This window comes from Girardinichthys multiradiatus, chromosome 8 (genome assembly GCF_021462225.1).
Source record: "Girardinichthys multiradiatus isolate DD_20200921_A chromosome 8, DD_fGirMul_XY1, whole genome shotgun sequence".
In the NCBI taxonomy this organism is placed as follows: domain Eukaryota; kingdom Metazoa; phylum Chordata; class Actinopteri; order Cyprinodontiformes; family Goodeidae; genus Girardinichthys; species Girardinichthys multiradiatus.
The window spans coordinates 42,847,238-42,869,113 of record NC_061801.1 but is presented as its reverse complement, the minus strand read 5'-3'; the positions used below and the strand labels follow the sequence as shown (position 1 = coordinate 42,869,113).

Sequence of the window (21,876 nt, the reverse complement as noted above, 5' to 3'; positions counted from 1 at the left end):
AATATTCTGTGGACTGATGACATGAAAGTGGACATTTTTGGAAGGTGTGTGTCATGTTTCATCTGACCTAAAACTAACAGAGCATTTCAGAAACAGAACATGGTACTGACAGTCCAACAGTGTGATGGTCTGGAGCTGCCTTGCTGCTTCAGGACTAGAACAACCTGCTGCAATAGCTGAAACCATGAATTCTGGTTTCTGTCAGAACGTCCTGTGGGAGAATGTCTGTGTGGTAGCAAATTTTTAAATGTTTTTGTCCTTCTGAGGTGACGGTCTGTCTGACCTAACAATGGCTTCCACCTTCCTTCCTGCTCCCTCCTGCTGGTCATCCTCACTGCATTTACAAGCGAGGGGAATGTTTTTCCCAGAGGAGCCGAGATGTTGAGGAGGGAATTAATTCAATTTCTCACCTCTGCTCTCTCTAGAGGGGGGGCTGCATTGGGATTTTATATAAGGAGGTTTTTTCTCTTCGTCTGGTCAGAACAGATTCAGCTCAGCTTAGCAACACATGGCTGATGCTAGAAACTGTCTCCCTTATAAGGCTAAATTAATACAGCTGACTGAGTGATGATCATCGATCTCCTTCTTTGGTAAATATGATTTTTTTCCTCAACATCTGACTACCAGTTTATGATTTCACGTTCAAGCAAGTTGTACGTCTTGAGCAAATATCCACATCTGCTTGCTTCTTTCTGGACTTCTTTTTCTCATTTTTCTGAGTTTTAGTTTCTTTAAGATGAATGTTCTGTTTTATTTTGAAAGTGCTCCTTCCTGGTGAATATTCCTCCTGGACAAAGTACTGACCCATTTTTTGTTCTTGTTTTCACATGTTGTTTTGGGTCTTGTCTACACAAACAGAACCAAGTCATCCTGGACTGGTTCAGTGGAAGGTCTGCTTCCGGATTGTTCCTAATCTGGAAGAATCAGCACCATTTAAAGTTACCTTCAGAGATCTGGCTTGGTCCAAACTAGCACGTTGATGTTACATTCATGCCAGAAAATCCCGCGGGAATGTTAGGTTTGGCAGATTATGAGATTAGCTTTTTAGTCTTTGAGGCCAGTTTTCACCTCCACCAATAAAAATCCAAACCTACATATCGATCCTCTAACTGAAAAGCTCAAAAACACCACAGCTGGAATCCATTTAAAACCTTCATGAATTCACAATTTCCCTCTGTCCAGCTCTGTTTTCAGTTTTTATTCCACATTGTGAAAACTTTATCAGCGTCCTCCTGTTGACAGTTTTCTTTTCTTTACTCGGTCTGTTGGAGAGGAGCTTCTGTTCTGAGGTTGGACCACTACATCCTTCTGAACATTGAGTGGAGCAAACAGCGCCCACTGCTGGGCTAAACTGTTGCATGAATGAGTTTAAAGTTTTAGTCCTTCCTTGTTAGTCTTGTGTTTTTATATTTATTGATAAACATCATGAACATAAACAGACAAAACATGTAAATTATTGGTTTATTTGGGTTATCATCTACAATAACTTCAGATATTTATACTTCTAAAACTCCTTCATGCACAGAAAACAGAAATACTTTATGGAAAAACATGTTTTTCTGAATCCAGAAATAAAACACAAACCTTTCACCAAAAACAGCAGCAACAAAATGAACAAATCTCTGAAAAATGGCTGTAAAACAAACCGTCAATTAAAACCGTTTTAATTCACGGTTTGTTTTACAGCCATTTTTCCAGCTTTGTAGGGTGATCACTCATTTGTTGGCTGTTTTTGATAGGAATATTTGACTTAAATGAAGCTGTTTGTTTTCCTTCTGCAACTGGGGAACAAATCGGCTCAGCAAAGTAAAAACTTACTGCTGAGCTAACATAAAAAAAATATTTTTCAGAACTAAATGGGATCCGATAAATGAAATTAAAAATATATTTTTGTTAAAATTATTTAAAGCTGTAACAGAAAACTTTCAACTTTCAGGTGGAGTCGTCATGGCAACAACAGAAAGGCAGCCATATTGTATTTGAAGCTTTCTGAAGGAAATAAAAATCTAAACAAAACCAGAAGTACAAAAACAGTCCTGGTGTTCCTCAAAGTCCAACTGCAAAGTTTTTTAAATCTTTGGTGTCCTAAAACTCCTCCTGGGTGAGTTCCTGGCTTTTTAGAAATCTCCAGGTTTTTCAAAGTGTCAGTGTCTGCGTTCTGTAGCATATTCAGGTTTTACCTTTCTTCAGAACATTCAGGATCTACAGACCCAAGTATGTTATTAACAGTTTTCAGGATCTCTAAAGTCCTTGCAGCCTTTGAAGGAGTCAGCATCATTAAATTCCGTACAGAGTCTCCAAGGTCTGCAGAAATCTCCACAATGGGATCTACATAGTCTCTAGATTCTTTGTTTAGTGTTCAGGAACATTGAAGGATTCAGAATCATTTTCCTGGTGCTACACAGTCTCTGGTCAGGCACTGGGTGTACCCTAAAACTGTGGTTCTGAGTGGTCTGTTGGGAAGGACTTGTTTTGGTGGTTCTAACGTTGCAGATGTGATCTATTAGAGGAATTGCAAATATGATCAGCCCTGAAACGGAATATCTTCTAATGAGCCAATCACAGTCCCCCTGCCAGAGCGTCATCACTTCCTCCTCCGGCAGCGGTAGCAACACGCTTGGCACCGCCCCCCCTCCTCCTCACCGCCATCCTCCTTCACCGTGTACGGTGGGGGGTCAGACCCCTTCTGAGCGTACGGGTTCTCGCTGTTCAGAGCCACTGGGTTGGTTATCACTGTTGCATCTTCTGATAGGCGGAGCTTGGCCCTAGGGATAGTCACCTGACCATACGGGTTTTCCAAGGAGATGTTGATATTTGATGACATATTGATGATGTCACAGGAGGGCAGGGCAGAACAGCCAGTCTGTAAATATACCAATTAGAGATCCAATTAGAGATGTTCTGGAAAGCAACCTCTGTAGAGTTAAAAAAAAAAGTTTATTTATACATAACAACAAACACACAAACATTTATTATGTCACTTCCTCCACATTTTAACCAGCTGACACACAGTCTGACCAATCGGGTTCAAGTTCATGCTGCCTATTAAAAGCAACCAGGGAAATAACCAATCAGCACTGCAAGTCAAAATACAGCTAGTTTAATAACCAAAGAAAAACAAAGTTAAATGAGTTTAAAGATCTAAACTGAGCAGGTTTAAGGACCCTCCGCATCACAAAGCACTCCACCCATCCTGCACACAGACTGTTTCAGCCCCTCCCCTCAGTCAGGCGGCTGAGGAGCATTCAGAGCGAGACCACCAGGCTCAGAAACTGTTGAACTCGAGCTACACTCTGACCTGCTCTAAACACTTCACCCACCAAAGGTGCAATATTTCCCTCACCTATAGGTGCAACATTACAGACTACCTCATGCTTTACATGTGGATTTAGTACTTTGCCAAGGTAATTTCAGCTTCACTATTTAACTGAGTATATTTCTTTTTCTGCTCTTTGCTGCATAGATTTTACTGATTGCTATTTATTGCTATATTTAGCATAATATGTTTTTTTTTTAACTTGAATTTTAGGCTTTTTAACCGGGACCTGAGTCCACATTTTGTGCCTTAACATGTTAATGTGAGCAGGTATGACAATAAAAATCCTTGAATCCGTAAATGAGTTTAAGGATCAGAGCTAAACGAGTTAAAAGATCTGAACTAATTAAGCTGAGATGAACTTGCCAAGATAAAATAAAGTGATATTAAGCAGCTGAAATAAAGGAGGTGACATTAGTGAGTTTATTCATCTTTTGAATAAATTAGTCGACATAAAGCAGTTATGACGAACAAACTGATATGAAACAGTGGACCAAGGAAGTTGTTCCTTTCCACTGTCGCCACCTTCTGCTCATGAGGGGAACGTCCTTTACAGTCAGTGACTGAACCCATCAGCTTCCTTTGATCGATGCCTACCTACTGGCATTATAAAAACAACATAAATTAGCTATACTGTCTTTTAATTAGATGTTAATCTGAATCTGTCTCTATGACTGGATTCTACTCCAACAAATGAACAACGGATTGAAATAAACTGAACTGTGTCCTGACTATCTGGCTCTAGATGCAGTTTGCTTAGATCATGAACATCTGATTTACCTCTTAGGTTTGTGTTAAACATTTTTATCTATCTATCTATCTATCTATCTATCTATCTATCTATCTATCTATCTATCTATCTATCTATCTATCTATCTATCTATCTATCTATCTATCTATCTATCTATCTATCTATCTATCTATCTATCTATCTATCTATCTATCTATCTATCTATCTATCTATCTATCTATCTATCTATCTATCTATCTATCTATCTATCTATCTATCTATCTATCTATCTATCTATGATTACTGTGACACCTGAAAGTACTCTCTCTGTAGTACTGATTCCGGTCCTTCAGTACTGAAGGTAAAGAATCCCAGCAGTAACTTTAGTTTTCCACTTTCTGAACCAAGTCCCAGGTTTGTTTGCTACAGTCCAAGAGGAACAAGTTTAGACGACTCACCCGTTCACAGATGCGTCCACCTTCGTCTTCTTCTTTTCTTTCTTTCCTTTAAACAGTCCACCTCCTCTGGCTTCTTCTTCTGCCAGGAATTAATTCAGTTTTTTTCTGAGCTGCAGAAAAAATAAAGATTTACTTGAACAAAACAACAAATCTGACTCAGCTCTCTCTCTCTGCTTCACTGAGTCTCTCGGGGCGCTGTGAGCCACCTCACCCAAACCTGTTCTACCTGCCGACACTCCCTCTCTCTCTCTGTTCATTCTCTATGCAGGTCATCACAGGTGGGACTCTCCTGACAACGCCTCCTCCTCTTGTGTGAAAATTCTGAATACTTAAAAGTAGGTTTTCTTTTTGTCTCAGATTTCTATATTTTAAAAAAAATGTTTTTTGTTGATGTGCAAAACATTTATTTTATATTTGATACCTGTTCATGTTTACCCCATCATATAACAATTATTTTGTAAATATGTGATGTTTTGATTTGTGTTTATTATTCAGTATTTCAGAAGTTTGTCTCTTGTTCCTATGTCATCAAATTCAGATAACTTTATCAGAATCAGAACCAGAACCAGGAATTAATGCCCATTTTTGGAAATCGGTGCAGAAAAACAGCAACAATGTAAAACAACAGACTATACAAAAATTCTCAACAGTGTACGAACATATTTAGATATAAACTTGTGTAGATAGAGAATAAAAGATGTGCATGTTGTTAAAACCGAGTGCAAAAAGTCAAAACAATGTGCAAACGATTCAAAAAGTGGCAAATATTCAGCAAACATTTTGTATTATTTAAATTCGTTTTTATACACATTAGTTTTAATACTGCGCATATTTTGTCTTTTATGAAATTAGTTTTTATATATTTGATAAATAAATATTGTGCTGTCTTGTTTTCATTCTTCTCAAAGGAAGATAGATTTATTTGCTTTTTAATAACATATCTTATTTTTATTTTGATGATTTGATATTTTATTTCTTTCCGTTTGTTAATATTTAATTAATCTTTAATTTTTATGTCATCTTTTTCTCCTGTTTAAATTTAACTTCAGTCAACTATTTCTTAAGTCTTGAATTTTGTTTTCCTTTGTATGATTATTTTATCCTTTTGTTTTTAGTGTCAGATTTGCATAACATTTTATAATTGTCCCATTTATGAATTAAAATATTTACTATGCTTTTATTCATATATCAAATATTTTATTATGTTTTCTTCTTGTTCATATGTCTTCTTGGACTGAGCTAATTTTAGTTGTAATATCTTTCACTTCCTAGATGGAGGTCATGTGACCTCAGCGTGTTTCAGGAATGAACAGACAGTCATTTAGGTGGAGGACAGAACTATGTTCAACGGATGTCAGTGAACTCCTCATGTTTCTGGAACCTGTTGGACAGAAACTGCTAGTCTCTTCCTTCATTTCCAGCTCAGACTTCCGCCCACACCTTATTCAGCGTGGCGGTGGGGGGTCTCACTGGTTCTGTTCAGCAACATGGGGTCCATGTAGATTCTCCCCTGACAACTTGGTCTGATCTATGTTTTAATTTTAAATTAATCATTTCTGAAAAATCTATTTCCATACACGAACAAACAGTGACGCCTCCTGGCTGATACAGGAACTGCAGATTCTCCTTTGTTTTATGTTTTTTTTAAAACATTTACATTAAAGTTTGAAACTAAAAACTGAATTTACCCAGAGTCTGAGAGAACATAGAAACTATTTCTACAGCCTGTTGATCACCTGGGATAGTCCTCATGAAACCAAGTCCTGGTCCACTTAGAGGCTCAGGAACATCTGGGCCCGTACTCCTAAAGAACCCTGAGACCAACAGTAGCTCCTAGTGACTTCAGTCTAAGAAACCTTAGAATTTCTCGCGTTCTCAGATTATTCTTAGTGTTTCCTTGGTGAGATCAAAGTTATGCAGGAAGCATCTGAGGCCTTCAGAGAGCTGCTAATGTGAGGAGATGTTTAGAGTTCAGCGCGAGTAAATAAGAAGCCCTCAGCAACTGAATCCAGATAACACAATTCACCATGGCAACAGGAGGAGATCAGAAGCCTCAATATGCATATTCCTCCCTGATGGAAGTAGAAATATTAATGACGGCATATAGAGAACCTCAGCACATATTTCAGAAGAAAAGCAAAACTGTTGCAGCAAAATAGCGAGAGTTAGCACGACAGAGACCAAGTCAATGCGTGAGTGTGATTAGACAGAGAATTACAGTTGAATCCTTGACACTACACTTATTCAACGTCCAAAAAAAGTAATAAAGTGTGTGTGGAATAAATGTGTGTCTAGGTGCAACCCAGCAGGCACAAAAGGATGTGGCAGTAAATCAATATGAAATATAAAAATCCAGTTAAATCAGGTCCGGTCCAGTTAGAAGCTATTCTGTTTAGCCTTTACCTGCTGAATTACACAGCATTCACTGGATATATTCAACATGTGCAATTAATGATGAGTAAGAAGTTAAAGGCTGGCTCATGACTTAATATGAAACAGAGCAGACATACAACTGAACTGAGATATTTTCTGTACAAGGTGTACTTTCAAGACAACATAGAAACGTGGAATCAAAAAAGAAGACCTAAAATGCAGCTGCAGAAAATACTAAATCCAACGGCTGGAGCATCAGTTAAATGTGGGAGAGGTGCCCACAGAGATGGAGGGTTTTATTTGTTTGAACAAAAAATCAAAAACTGCTGGATTTACACTGCTTTAGGAGTGATAGTGGCTCCTGTTGAACAGTTGAGGCACCTTTATATTAAAGATACACATTTTACCCTTATATTCTAAAACGGTACTTCTTCTAAATGTGTAATAAAAATGTTATATTAAAATTTCTTTTTCACTTTCACTCCATTAAATCTTTAACAGCTTCAGACCTATCCATAAATATGATGTTTGTAATATTTTTTAAGTGTTGTATATATTTTTATGCCCTTTTTGTCCAAAACCCCTGATATTTAAAGAAAAAAAAAAAATTTGATTTTCCAAAAATAAACACTAAAGTAGAATATTTTGCATGTCGATGTTACAGCCTTGACTTGGTCAAAACTTTATAACAATATTAGTATTTTGATGCATTATTAGTCTTGGAGCAATTAAAGTTTATTATAAAAATGTACACTATGTGTAGGTTCCAAAATGGTGTATCTTATGAAACTGTAATAAAAACTGAAGATAAAAAAATGTTTCACGTTCACAACATAAAATCTTTTCAATACTGTCAGACTAAACCACAAATATTTAGCTTTTTATTTTTCTTCAAATTTTTTTTAGAATTTTTTTCCATGCGTTCACAACCTAAACCATAAATCACAGATTACAGTAAGGTGTGGTTCGCATGCATATGCTTCACTTTTGGCACTCCGGTTCCAGACAGGACCTTCCAGAAAGCAGAGAGAGTGTGTCTCTGCTTTCTGGAAGGTCCTGGTTGTGGTTCCTTTTTGTCAAGATACCACAGAATTAGCAGCAATAGTCTCCTCGAGAATTGTCTCCCAAATGCAGGGTGCAAACTATTCTCACAGAAGATGCACCTGCAAAAACATGCTCTGCCACACATCCAGTGGAGAGAGGAGTCTGTCTTAATAAAGAAAACACAAACAAAGCCAGCTTGGCTTTTGATTCTTCAAATTACACACACAATTTGGGAATAGATAATTATTTATTACATTATATATAAACTGAATAATAAAATCTCTGATGTAGCTTATAATACAGGTGTACCCCAAGGTTCAATTTTCAGCCCCTTGTTATTTAGTCTGTATATAAATGACTTGTCAGAAGTCTGTCCTGCCGATGACACAGTAGTCAAATCAAGTCAAGTTTATTTATGTAGTGGTATTCAGCAACAAGGCATCAAGGAAAAACATTACAATGATACAGAAAATCAAACAACAGAGGTAATTAAAAAAAGAGAGAATAGAATGATGGATAAGAAAATGAAAGGAAAATTTAACTGAAAACTTAACTAATAATGTTTTGATGGCCCAGTCAAAGGCCGCTCTAAACAAATAGGTTTTTAATCTTGATTTAAAGCAACTTAGGGTTTCAGTGCTTTTACAGTTTTCTGGGAGTTTATTCCAAGTTAGTGGAGCATAAGAACTAAAAGCTGCTTCTCCATGTTTGGTTCTGGTTCTGCAGAGTAGATTTGCGCCAGAAGACCTGAGAGGTCTGGATGGTTGATCCACTGACAACAAGTCTGTAATGTATTTTGGTGCTAAGCCATTCAGTGATTTATAGACTAACAGAAGTATTTTAAAGTCTATTCTCTGAGCTACAAGGAACCAGTGTAGGGACTTTAGAACCGGGCCGATGTGCTCCACTTTCTTAGTTCTAGTGAGGACGCGGGCAGCAGCGTTCTGGATCAACTGCAGCTGTCTGATCCACTTTTTAGGCAGACCTGTGAAGACACCGTTGCAGTAATCAATTCTACTAAAGATGAACGCATGAATTAGTTTTTCAAGGTCCTGCTGAGACATTAGTCCTTTAATCCTGGAGATGTTTTTTAGGTGATAGAAGGACGACCTTGTTACTATCTTTATGTTCCTCTGAAGGTTCAGGTCTGAGTCCATCTCTACACCCAGGTTTCCAGCCTGACTGGTGGTTTCTAGCTGTATTAACTGAAGCTGTGTGCTAACTTTTAAACGCTCTTCCTTTGGTCCAAAGATTATTACTTCAGTTTTGTTTTGATTCAACTGAAGAACATTTAGGCCCATCCATGCATTGATTTCTTCTAAGCATTTACCCAGCGCTTGAATGGGTTCATAGTCACCTGGTGACATCGTAACGTATAGCTGTGTGTCGTCTGCATAGTTATGATAACTTACGTTGTTGTTTATTAAAATTAATTAAAAAACCTGGGCTAATCGGTGTCCCTCAGTTTACATTTAAACCCGCTGAAAGGCGGTGACCCATAAGTGCAAAACCTTGGGAAGTCCCATCTGAGAGTGTCAACAATTAAAACTGGTCCACATGGTTACATTGAACACACAAACAACCGACTATTAATGATTCCCATGGAAATATTATATTAAATCAAACTTTATCAGAGATATCAACACCAAGGAATGAAAGGAAAAGCAAATATGATCAAATTTCATTGATAATGTATTCAATTCAATTCAATTCAGTTTATTTATATAGCGCCAATTCACAACACATGTCGTCTCAAGGTTCTTCACAACAGTCAGGTTCATACATTCTAATTAATCGTAATCATTGAACAGTTCAGTCAGATTCAGTTATTTATTCAAATTGGATAAAAAGTTTTTCTATCTAAGGAAACCCAGCAGATTGCATCCAGTCAGTGACTTGCAGCATTCACTCCTCCTGGATGAGCATGTAGAGACAGTGGACAGTCACTGGCGTTGACTTTGCAGCAATCCCTCATACTGAGCATGCATGTAGCGACAGTGGAGAGGAAAAACTCCCTTTTAACAGGAAGAAACCTCCAGCAGAACCAGAACCAGGCTCAGTGTGAGCGGCCATCTGCCACGACCGACTGGAGGTTTGAGAGAACAGAGCAGAGACACAAAGAGAACAAAGAAGCACTGATCCAGGAGTACTTTCTATGGGAAGGAAAAGTAAATGTTAATGGATGTAGCTCCTTTAGTCGTTTCATCTAGAAAGAAAGAACAGATAAACTCTGAGCCAGTTTTCAAGGTTAGAGTCTGAAAGAGAGAACATAGAGTTAGTTACAGTAGAAGCTCAGTCAGTAGCCATGTCTAGGAGAGAGAAAGGGTTAAACACTGAAAGACAGGGCCATGTGGATCATTTGTAGAAGGTGAGCATTAAGTTGTTGCCAGCAGAAGCTTGGACGATGCCCCTCTCCAGAAAGGTGTCACAGGTAGACACAGAGTCAGGCCAGGTGTAGCTTCTAGGAAGAGAAAAGAGAGAACAAAGTTAAAAGCTGAAATAACAGCAAATAATGCAAAATTGGAGAGTAGTATGAGAATGTAGCGAAGAGGGTGAAAGTGGTCGTCATGTCCTCCAGCAGCCTAAGCCTATAGCAGCATAACTACATAGATAGTTTCAGTTCAGATTATTTAGTTAAACGGCGCTTATTTACAACAATGTCGTCTCAAGGAACCCCACAAAGGGTCCCACTGATGGTCATTGTTATACTAAAAACCACAATGATTGGGATACCTCTCTCTGTCAGACTGATTATAACCATTGGAAAAGAGAAGGGGTCATACAGGTAGCAGAAATTGAGGGTGTGTTAGGGGGAGCATGTAGATGTTGAATAGAAGGGGCACATGTGATTTTTGTGTCTCTGATGTAAAGTTACCTACTGACACAAAAAAGTCCCTGTCCTTCAAGTAGGATTTAAACCAGTAATTTATTTACATGCAAAAACCAGGCAACAGGCTGCAGAGAAACTGTCATCAGTAATGGGGTCAGTTTGTCATTGGCTAATAAATTCAAGTCTACATCTTAATGTTAGTAAAACAGTCTGCATGTTCTTGCAAGTATAGATCCAGACCCTATCATTACAGTTGCTGGTCAAACACAACCAGTAGGGGAGAATAAATATTTGGGGATTATAGTAGACTCACAACTTTCACTTAAAACTCAGGTTAAAAAAAAGAAAAAAAATCAAATGTAATTTATGGACTTTTAGACATATTTCAAATAATCTGACAGTAGAAGCTTCAAAATTATACTCAAGCATCGCAATTCTCTCTCACATAAATTATTGCATGACGAGCTGGACCCAAATGAGTAGGACCACAATGCAGCCAATAGAAAGACTCTATAAGCCGACCTGGAAAACTCTGGATAAAAAATCTAATTCACATCACCATTGTAAAATGTTAAGTAAATATAAGTTTTGAAAATGGGACAATATGATTCTTTATTCAGATATAATACTTGTCTACAAAGTACTGCATGTACTGTCTCCACCATCCTTACGAGACTTTATTCAATTAAAGTCATATAGAAATACAGAAGCAGCTAATAGAGGAGACTGTAACATTACATTCAGGAAAAGTTTAGGAAAAGCAGTTTGTGCATCGCACTCTTGGAACATGGTACCATTAGAACTAAGGAACATTTCAGCACTGTATATTTTTAGTAAAACCTTTAAAAAGTGGCTTTTGAATAATCAAAATTGCACTCGTGATCTAAATGAACATGTAAATTAACAAGTATTATATTTTATTTATTATATTTTTTATAGAATGTTCTTACAATCACCAACCCTGTTTTAATAATTAGGTAACCTTGTTATATTTGGTAAATGTTATGTCCTGCTGTGTGTCCAGGTTTTTGTCATTTGTGTTTTTCCATCAACCTGCTATGGGACTACAGATGAAAATTGACCCTTATGGCTAAATCTGGCATATTTACATGACAGTCTAATGTACTCGTGTGAATTAATATGCACCGTCCATTTATTGAATAAACATAAACACACACACAGAAAAATATTTTCTAAACCCCATTCACAGCACTCCTTCATATAGGAAGGTATTAAAAAATGCAAGAATTACGGTGCATCAAAAATATGTGGGTCTCTCCTTTTAAGACTAAAAGCTGTAAATCAGCAACTGAACTGTGGCTTAATATCAACACCTGTGTGCTTAGCTACGCGTGCCGGTGCACTGAACGGAAACAGAAGAAGCACCATATTTGCGTTTCCTTGGAGATCTTGAGAAACTGTTTAACGTAGTATCAGGCTGCTGTCATAAACTCAAAGGCTCAGTTTATTTCTCTGAAAATCACAACAAATTTTAATTATTTTTTAATCACCTACGTCTCTCCTGAATCTTTCTTATACTTCCTGCCTGGTTCCTTTAGTTTAACTTGTGAAAAGTTTAAAAAAATGTATTGACAAATTGTGCGCTGTCAGGTCTGTACCCCTCACCCCAGATCCTGCTACACTCCTTGTATCTGTTGCTGTTTTGAATCAGTTTGAACCTGTGTTCACTTTCCACATCTATGAAATAGTCCAGCACCTGAGGCCTTCATATTGTACAGGTCATGGTATTCCTTCTAGAAAACTTAAGGAGGTTTTGAGTGCTGTGGATCCATAATTTAATGAACACCTCTCTATCCTCAGGTTGTGTCCCAGCTGCGTTTAAGCAAGCCATGGTCCAACCTCATCTTAAAAAGAGCAAAATGGATTTGTGTAACTGCATGGCAGGGGTCTCATGTGATCTACTGCATCCTCAGTAAAGCAACAGAGCTGAGCTGGAGGTAGGTGTATAGTATCCTGGTGGAGATAAAATTTGATGTAAAACAGATGTTAATACCCTAATGTTGTCACTGCTGGTAGCGTGTTGTGGGCACATAATCACTATTGGAGCGTATTATGTAAATCAGTTGATATCTATAAATAAAAATGTTATTATTAAATTTTCAGCATTCATTGGCATGCTAAGCTAGAGCTAGCCTGCAGGCTAGCTTGTTAGGGTTAGGGTTAGGATTTCAGAATCAGAATCAGAATCAGAAAAGCTTTATTGCCAAGTACGTTTTTGGACATACAAGGAATTTGTTTTGGCGTAGTCGGTGCAATACAGTACAAATTAAACAGTACAAACATATCTACAATATAATATAAATATAAGTGCACAGTTTTAAGTGAGTGAGAGTAAATATAGAGCAGTATAAGATGCAAGAGCAATACAACAGTGCAGATGATCATTGTGCAAGTAAAGCAGGAGTCCAAGCTGAGCGTTAATGTAACGCATAGAGTTACAGGTTACAGGTGTCCTGTCAGCAAAAAAAGGGGGGGTGTGGGGGAAAGGGGGAATGTCAGGGTGGTTTCCGGGCTTTGTTAACCAGGCTGGTGGCAGATGGGAAAAAACTGTTCTTGTGGCGTGAGGTTTTGGTCCGGATGGACCGCAGCCTCCTGCCAGAGGGGAGAGTCTCAAAGAGTCTGTGACCGGGGTGGGAGGGATCAGCCAGAATCTTCCCTGCCCGCTTCAGGGTCCTGGAGGTGTACAGTTCCTGGAGCGACAGTAGACTGCAGCCAATCACCTTCTCAGCAGACCGAATGACACGCTGCAGCCTGCCCTTATCCTTGGCTGTAGCAGCGGCGTACCAGATGGTGATGGAGGAGGTGAGGATGGACTCAATGATGGCTGTGTAGAAGTGCACCATCATAGTCTTTGGCAGGTTGAATTTCTTCAGCTGCCGCAGGAAGAACATCCTCTGCTGGGCTTTCTTGATGAGGGAGCTGATGTTTGGCTCCCACTTGAGATCCTGGGAGATGATGGTTCCCAGGAAGCGGAAAGATTCCACAGTGTCAATTGTGGAGTCACAGAGGGTGATGGGGGCAGGTGGGGCTGGGTTCTGCCTGAAGTTCACAACCATCTCCACTGTCTTTAGAGCGTTGAGCTCAAGGTTGTTCTGGCTGCACGGATTTGTATGTATTGTCATATTGCTGTTTATTATAAAAAAGAAAATAATGTAGGTAAATAAAAAGAATATTAACAGACAAAATATTGTATAAAAATTACTTTAAAATCCCTCTTACATTAAAGTAAGTAATAAAGGTTTTTAAAAAACTGAATAGCTATTATCTTTTAGGTAAGATTTAGAATTTAATTCAGGACAGTTTTATTAGTAAAGAATACTAATAAAGAGAGAGTAAAATTCAATGAAATGTAATTGATGATTGCTAGTAAGTGCCACTTAAATCAAACGGTTAGAAAAACAAATATATTCAACTAAAATTTACTTAAGAATTCCCTTTGTGAATTTTACTTGGATTTTCTGAGTGAAAAAACTTTCCTAGATTTTTTCAAGTAAATGTCTCTCTAAATTTCTTTCAGTGTACTGTGTCTAACTCTATATGCTCTCTTTCAGACTCTAACCTTGAAAACTGGCTCAGAGTTTATCTGTTCTTTCTTTCTAGATGAAACGACTAAAGGAGCTACATCCATTAACATTTACTTTTCCTTCCAATAGAAAGTACTCCTGGATCAGTGTTTCTTTGTTCTCTTTGTGTCTCTGCTCTGTTCTCTCAAACCTCCAGTCGGTCGTGGCAGATGGCCGCTCACACTGAGCCTGGTTCTGGTTCTGCTGGAGGTTTCTTCCTGTTAAAAGGGAGTTTTTCCTCTCCACTGTCGCTACATGCATGCTCAGTATGAGGGATTGCTGCAAAGTCAACACCAGTGACTGTCCACTGTCTCTACATGCTCATCCAGGAGGAGTGAATGCTGCAAGTCACTGACTGGATGACATCTGCTGGGTTTCCTTAGATAGAAAAACTTTTTATCCAATTTGAATAAATAACTGAATCTGACTGAACTGTTCAATGATTACGATTAATTGGAATGTATGAACCTGACTTGAAATCTGTATGATTCGACTGAATTGACTTAGCTCATTTTAAACCTTTCACACAATGCAACAGGAAACAACACTCTCCAATTATTTTTACCTCCGTCTTCCTCCCTCCCTGTTGGTTGGAGTAAGGGGGAGTCAGGTTTAGCCTAAACCGGCTCAGTTATGGTTGAGGTGCAAACACACCCTCCATTTCTGCTACCTGTATGACCCCTTCTCTTTTCCAATGGTTATAATCAGTCTGACAGAGAGAGGTATCCCAATCATTGTGGTTTTTAGTAGAACAATGACCATCAGTGGGCTCTAGATGAAGAAACTTTATCAGTTTATTATTTTACTTAGTACCCCTACACATGGCCCCTTCTAAAATGTCCAAACTCTAACACTAAGTAGTTTATTCTAACCTTGCCAACAACCCCACATCATTGCAAACCCTTTGGGAAGAACCTTGAGACGACATGTGTTGTGAATTGGCGCTATATAAATAAAGCTGAATTGAATTTAATATTTACCAGGTTATCATTTTAATGACCTTCAAATTCAATGATTCAATTTTACAATGTTCAGTATTTCACACCTTCAAGTCATTTCAAGTTATTTTTGTTACTTTGACCGTTCATATTTCATTGCCTCAAAATGTGGGAATAATCAGTCCTTCGTGATCCTTCAAGCTGGAGAACTTGTTTCTACTCTAGCGAGATGGATGTCCACACCTTGATGGGCATGTCCCTGGTTGACTTTAGCACTTCCTCCTTCAAAATATCAAGCAACAATACCTGCAGTGTGTCCCCCTGTGGCCCTTGGGAGGAAGTCCTGACAATACAAGACACCATCCTTTTCAACAAATCGTTCCCTTTGCCTCAGCAAGGCTAAAACAGGCTGAGATGAATCCTTATGCTCCCCATAACTGTGACGCCTCTTCCTACTTGAATGTCAGGGTCATTTTGCTGGAGAGCACAAAGGTCTGAATGTGTATACTGAGGAAAAGCTGCAACAGCCAAAATAACTTTATGGAGCTATAGTTGACCATATTCAACTCAGTAAGTCTCAACCCTCTACTAGGATAAGCTATCGGCCTCACCCTGCCTCCTTGTTCCTGTGAAAGTACAGCACCAAGCACACCATGGCTTGCATCAACTTCCAATATGAATGCAAGGGAGATGTCAACATAAGCCTGGACAGGTGCATTAGTGAGTTTTTCCTTTCAAAGCCCCAAACCTCCTTTGGCACTCCTCGGTCCAGTGCCCAATGACTCTCTGGTCCAGCTTCTTTCTGGACTTTGTACTTCCCATTTTAACAACCAACTTATGGAGTGGGGCAGCCAACCTGGCAAACCCCTCCGCGAACCGACGGTAGCAACGGGCAAAACCCAGGAACAACCGCAGCTCCTAGGTGGTGGTTGGGGGTAGCCAGTTGGCAACCACCTCTACCTTGTCGGGATCTGTGGAGACACCCTTGTCACAAATCACATGGCCAAAGTAGTGCACCTCTTGCTGGAAAAAGGCACACTTTGCCAGTTTTACCCCAAGGCCCTCCTTCTGCAGCCTCTTAAGAACAACCTCCAGCCTCTCCAGGTGCTCCTCAACAGTAGATGAGAACATCACAATATCATCCATATATAAGAGCAGCGACTGACACTATTGGTCAACAAAGATTTTCTGCATCATTTGCTGAAGGTGCTGGGGGCATATTAGAGGCCAAAGGGCATGCAGCTACATTCAAACAAACCAAAAGGGGTGTAGTGACTTTGATCCACAAATATTGCCACGGCTGAGTTTGTTTTGTTCTCTGACGCATCTCCAATGATCTATGCAGAGCCAAACTTGCATTCTCCATATTTATTTTAAAACTACAACAATGAACTACATATCATGTAATTAAGGTTAAAGAATTGACTGTCAAATATGATGGTTAACGGAAAGGTTTACAAAAGCCACTCTTCCTGCCCCAGTTGGGCGTGCCCAGATCAGGTAAATAACATGTGACCACACCCCATGCAATTACCTGAGGTGTAGGACCCATCCGGACACATGTGCCACCATAAAAAATAAAAAACACAAACATTCACTTTGGCTCTTACAAGGGGTACAAAAGCAGTTTTGGACCAATCTGCCTCAACAACTGTGACATATGGAGCTAAATTAGGGCCATAAAGTTTGTTTGAACCTGAAAAATAAAAGTTTGTTCAAATTAAAAAAAATTTGAACCTGAAAAATAATTTTGAACCTCCCCCAAAGGAATGTGAAAACTGGAAAAAAAAGTTTTGCATCTGAAAAAAAAAAAAACCAGATGTGAAACTGGAAAAAAAAGTTCGAATCTACTTTTCAGATTTAAGTTTTTTTTAACCTGAAATATATATACATATATATATATATTTATGAACGGTAGCCAGCGGTCCCCCGGGGATTTCCCGGGTTGCCCCGTATGCCAGTTTGCCCCTGGCTGTGAGTCACTTCACTAAATGGAGACCAAACACATTTTATCAAAAATGCACCAGAAACCGAATCCCGAGTCCAGTCCATGTGAAAACAAGTCCAGGCTTAATTATGCAAGGATATTCGGAAAATACCAGCTCGTTTTGCATCTGGTTTCATTCCCACCGCTTAGTCTGGCGGTTCTTTAGCTTATGTTGAGAGGATGGGAAATCTCCAACATGGATTTAAAATGCTGTGCAAATCAATCAAGATCATATTTTCTCCTCTGAGATGCGCGTCGTGTCTTCATATAAGCTGCTTCTATCGGTGAAGCATGTTATCTTTCAAAACCAATCACATATATATAGAATATCGATGCATTACAGATATTTACAGTTCCCACGGTCCCTGAATGCAACAGCTGCGAATATGTTGTTCAGCCGCTGTGTTGTGCTGTCAGTCATGATTCTGAGGCCCCGCCCCCCACGCCAAAACAGGGCCAGAAGTTTGAAGCCGAAAAAAAAAATCTGCAAGTTCGAAAAAAAAAAACAACTTGAATCTGAAAAGTAGTTTTGAACTTTTTTTTTCCCAGTTTCACAGCAGTTTTTTTCAGTTGCAAAACGTTTTTTTCCAGTTTTCACATTTTTTGGGGGGAGGTTCAAAATAATTTTTCAGGTTCAAATGTCTTTCTTTTGAACAAACTTTTATTTTTCAGGTTCAAATTTTTTTCATTTGAACAAACTTTATGGCCCCAATTTAGCTCCATAGAACCTGGTTATAGCCATTGGCTGAGTCCAATGTAGAAAACCAACATGTGGCAGTCAATGCATCTAAAGATTCTTCAATGCGGGGAAGAGGGAAGGCGTCTTTCCTGGTCTTATTGTAAAGCTGCCTTTAGTGCCTTGAGAAGCTTCACCACTTCGTAATCAGATGAAGGGAGCCGCCTAAAGCGCTGGCGAACAGGAACTTTAGACACGAGAGGAATCTCATGGGCAATCAGGTTAGTGCAACCCAAATCACCATCATAAGCTGACAAGATGGGTGTAATGTGTGAGGAGGGACCTCACCTTCTCCTAATCATCCTCACCACAAAATCATTAGCCATTTTCCAGGCTATATTCACCCATCCACCCATCCTTGTCATCTCAAGTAAGATCGATCAAATAATAAGGTATGAGGCACGATTACCATTCAAGACATCTCTGGTAGGGGAGGGTGCTGAACTTCAGTTCTTTTATGGTACCGACCGAAATGCTTCAGTTTTAGAGAGTATCAAAACATGCCTCGTCTTTCGGTGCCAAGTTTCGGTGATTGGCTGTAATGTTAAACGTGATTGCGTCACCCATGAAAAATACATACGTGGTTACACCTACAGACGGTGTTCACGTGTATCTGTGTTGTGAACTGGTTGCGAGCGTCAACGAACCACTTAAAAAGGCCACCGAGGTCAAAAGTGTGGCTTCACTTTAGAAAGATTGATGCCAATAGTGCGCAATGCAATATATGCTAAAAAGACATTGTTGCTAAGGCTGGCAACACGACTAATTTGATGAAGCACATAACCGTGCACAGGATCAATTTAAGAGCGGAAAGTTGCTCAGTGTTTGACCTCAAGAAGAGCGGACCGCAGCCAGCACAGCCATCCTCCTCTCAGCAGCCCATGGGCAGTACAAAACTGGAGCGGCGTGGTTGAAAATCTCCACCACCGGACTCTGCCTCATCAGAGAGTACTGTGGACGGAACTGTGTCTGGGATTTCAACAGGCAAGTTTACATTTGTTAACGTCAGTGCAACTTGATACTTAGTGTGTAGCTTTATTTTATTTTATTGCTATGTAGCAGCTAAATCAAAGCCTAACTAAAGATTGACATTAACAGATAACGCTTAGCTTGTAAAAATGTGCTCATCCATTGGGTCGGCTGGTTAAACAGCTAACCTAATCTTCACTGTTATTTTTATGTTCTTCTCACAGTAGCCTCTGACAAGGCCAGTCAGTGTAAAACCATTCACACTTGCAGAAAAGGGAAAGATGCCAAAAGAAAGACAAGATCAGTGTCACAGGGCAGTCACAAACTTTGTTGTTAAAGGTTTGCTGCCTTTTTCTATAGTGGAGGCTCCATGGTGGAGGTAAGTATTGTTGACCAGTTAAGCCTTTGTCTCTCAGCCTAGATAATGGTTTTTGAGCAAAAATAACACAGCCATGTTATTGTTGATGTTTTATATTTTCTAATGTCAATTAGGGAGATGATAAGAGTCCTTAACCCCAGATATCAGTCCCCCAGCAAAGACATGCTGTCAAATACACTCATACCAGCATGGTATGCAGTAGAGAAGGGAAATGTCAAGAGAGAATTGCAAGACATCAGAGATGTGGCTGTGACCGCGGATGGGTGGACCAGTGTGGCACAAGACCATTACTTGACTGTTTCAGTCCACTTTGTGAGAGAGGGTACCTTTAAGGAGAAAATCCTGCATACCAGGGCAGTCTGCACATCACAGACAGGAATGTAATAGCCGAGGAGCTAGGGGATATTCTTGATGAATTCAATATAAAGGATAAAGTTGTTGCAATCACTGTAGACAATGCAGCTAATATGGATGTAGCAGTGAAAAAATTAAAATTAGAAAGATTGCCTGTTTTGCTCATACTCTAAACATTGCTGCTCAAAAGCTGGACACTATACCGGTCATCTCAAAGTGGGCAGAAAGAATCCGAGCTACAGTGGTGTGGTTAAAGCGTTGCTGCTTGGCTAAACCTCAACAGAGAAGCAGTGTCTTCTGGGTTAGTAGAAATCAAAGTAGACTAAACTTGTACAAAATTATATGGCTAAATCAATCATTGAACTATTACAGCAAATACACAACCTGTTTGTAAACCACACACACCGTCTTCCAGAACATGCAGTCATTTTAGATGTGAAGAACAGCCTGTTGCTGATGGTGGAGCGATTTCTGGAGCAGTTTCCTGCTATCCAGCCAGCCTCCATGGACCCTCGGTTAAAAAAAAAATCAATGGAGAAGGACAGGTATTGTAGATGAGGATAGACTGTGGGATTACCTTATTCTTTTATCAAAGTAAACTAATGTGCTGGGCTGTGGTCTAACTAATACAACAATGTGTATATTTTTTTCAGGCCAGAGAGACTTTCTGATGATAATTTTAGAATAGCAGAACAGTTTGTCAGAGTTATGAAGATACTCTATACTTCAACCATCTACATCTCTGCTGAAAGGAGTCCAACTTTGGGCCAGATTCTGCCCATTTTGGGAAAGCTTCAGCATCACTTCACAGTTACTGATGAGGCACTCTTCCTTTACACAGGCTATCAAGGACAAGATATGGGGTGACCTCTCAAAAAGATACCAAGAATGTTGCATAATTGTTTTGTTTTCATTAGGTATACTCAGAGACATCGTGACTACTATATTATGCTTATGTCTTGCAGGATGAAAGAATCAGGCAGTTCTTGGAAGAGGTCACAGCCTTAGACCCAAGATTCAAGATGAAAGTAGGCGATAAAGTGTGGACCAGAATAGAAGAGGAGCTCATAAGTAGAACTTCACAACAGGTGTGTGTTTATTAGACCTGACATCCTGTGTGGACCTGCAGGACGACAGGCTGGTGCTGACCTGCGGCTGAGGTGGGTGTTTAGTCCTTCTGCTGTTTGGAGTGTCAAAGCATGTAAAGAAGCTGTTTAAGGTGTCAAGGAGAGCATAGCTGAGCTGCTGGTCGCTCTGCTTATAGGCTGTGATGGATCTGATGCCTCTCCACAGACTGAATGGGCTGCCGTTGTTGAAGTGCTCCTCGATGCGCTTCCTGTACCTGTGCTTAACCTGCTGGATGCCCTTTCTCAGGTCTTACCGGGTCTTGCCGCAGGAAAGTTGGTCACCTGATCTGTAGGCTGCGTCCCAAGCTCTTAGCAGGGTCCACGCTGTACCATCTACCCATAGTTTCTGGTTAGGAAAACCTTGATTGTTTTTGTGGGTAGGACAGCATCAGTGCACTTTGTGAATATAGGACAGCACTGATGATGTATGTTCCTCCAGATCAGCATCCTCTTTAAACACTTCCCAGTCTGTGTGCTCAGAGCAGTCCAGTAAGGCTGAGCAGGCATCTTCAGTCCAAACCTTAGTGGTTCAGATGATGAGTTTGGTTCTGCAGATCAGAGGGTTGTAGGCAGGGATCAGGTCCATAGAGATGTGATCTGTCTTCCAGTGAGGAGCTGCTGCAGCTTGGTATGCTCCAGGATGCTGCAGTACACCTGGTCTAAAGTACTGTGCTCTCTGGTTGGAAACTTTAAAAACTCGTGTAATCTGGGGAGCACAGCTTTTAATTCCACATGATTAAAGTCTCCAGCGACAATCAGAGCTGCCTCTGGGTTATCGTTTGTTTGGATGTTGATGAGCTGTACAGCTGCTCCTGGACTAGCTTAGCATTAGCTCCTGGTGGTATGTAGGTTGCTCTGATTCTAACAGAGCTTAGTTCTCTAACCAGTTTAAATGGTCTGCACTTTACTGCCAGTCGTTCTGAATCAGGGCAGCAGAAAGTTGTTTTTCTTCTTTGTGTCACGTGACTGTTTTTCTCTTTACTGACTCCTCCCACCTCTTCCCGTCGCCTCGCGCATCCGGCCCTCTCCTGCCTCGTCCTGGTTTTCCGTT

At 39.8% G+C, this 21,876-nt stretch overlaps 1 long non-coding RNA gene across 2 annotated transcripts; it reads right to left on the bottom strand.

The window, feature by feature from the left end:
• Positions 1-1,447: 1,447 nt before the first annotated feature.
• LOC124872558 lies at positions 1,448-21,741 on the bottom strand. Of its 2 annotated transcripts, XR_007039323.1 has the most exons (3): positions 20,848-21,741; positions 4,505-4,614; positions 1,448-2,863 (listed from the first exon to the last, which is right to left on the bottom strand). It is a non-coding gene; the product is annotated as an uncharacterized LOC124872558 (long non-coding RNA). The 2 variants fall into 2 exon arrangements; XR_007039322.1 differs by lacking the exon at positions 20,848-21,741 and having other exon boundaries at positions 4,505-6,211.
• Positions 21,742-21,876: the final 135 nt, after the last annotated feature.